We start from the raw sequence: 928 nt of genomic DNA on the forward strand, positions 1-928 counted from the left end.
ATGCTCTGTCTTCTTGGTGTTGGGGGGGGGGCAACAGGGGGAGGGCTCCTAGTATTTTTGGCCACTGTGTGACAGAGTGTTGGACTGGATGGGCCATTGGCCTGATCCAACATTGGCTTCTCTTATGTTCTTATGTAATCACGGTGAGCTGGGGGTGCCAAAAGAAAGATGAATAATTATAATTGTTAAATATTAAATTTTGGCAGATAACCTTCACTGAACCGTTTATTGTACTCCTAATTCCGTTATTTTTTAAAAAATGCAAGGCTGTGAATCCATCGACTTGGCCACTCAATTGATTGGTCGGTCGCAAACGAAACAGCCCATTATCCCATTAAAGGCGGGTTATCTTAATTGGTCATCGCCCTGAAGACTCGACCAATTAACCGCGACGGGCCGACCAGTTAACGGACTAATTTTGTCGTCCCGTTAATTATGTTGCCAGGTAGGCCGCCCACATTGCAAGGCGGCCAAAGCCCCATCCACCGTCTTTTGCTTCTGAGAAACAGCGGCAACCGGCAGCCTTCAGCGCCCGCGCGCTTCGTCGGCGAAGCCTGCCCGACCGGGTGAGCCGACGCCGGGCGCCACTGCGCATGCGCAGACAGCGAAGCCGGGGAAGAGCGACCAGGCCGCAAGCCGCCCCCCTTCCACCATCACCAATGCGCGGACCCACAAGCCCCCGCGCCCGCGCGCTTCCTCTTTGACGGGCGCGGCCGCTTTCCAATGGCCGCCTCCGGCGACGCCCGCCGCGGCCAATCGGCGACGGCGGGCGGGCTCAGCGAAGGGGCGTGGACCAGTCGGCGCCTCAGCCCTCCCTCCTCCTCCTCCTACTGCTGTGGCTTGAGGGAGCGGAGCGGCTCGTTTTTGTGCCGACGGGCGGCGGAGCACCGATTCCTCTCTCTCCCCTCCCGGCCGGTCGCCGCCCCCC

This window comes from Gekko japonicus, unplaced genomic scaffold (assembly GCF_001447785.1).
Source record: "Gekko japonicus isolate JY-2015 unplaced genomic scaffold, Gekko_japonicus_V1.1 scaffold2030, whole genome shotgun sequence".
Taxonomy (NCBI): Eukaryota; Metazoa; Chordata; class Lepidosauria; order Squamata; family Gekkonidae; genus Gekko; species Gekko japonicus.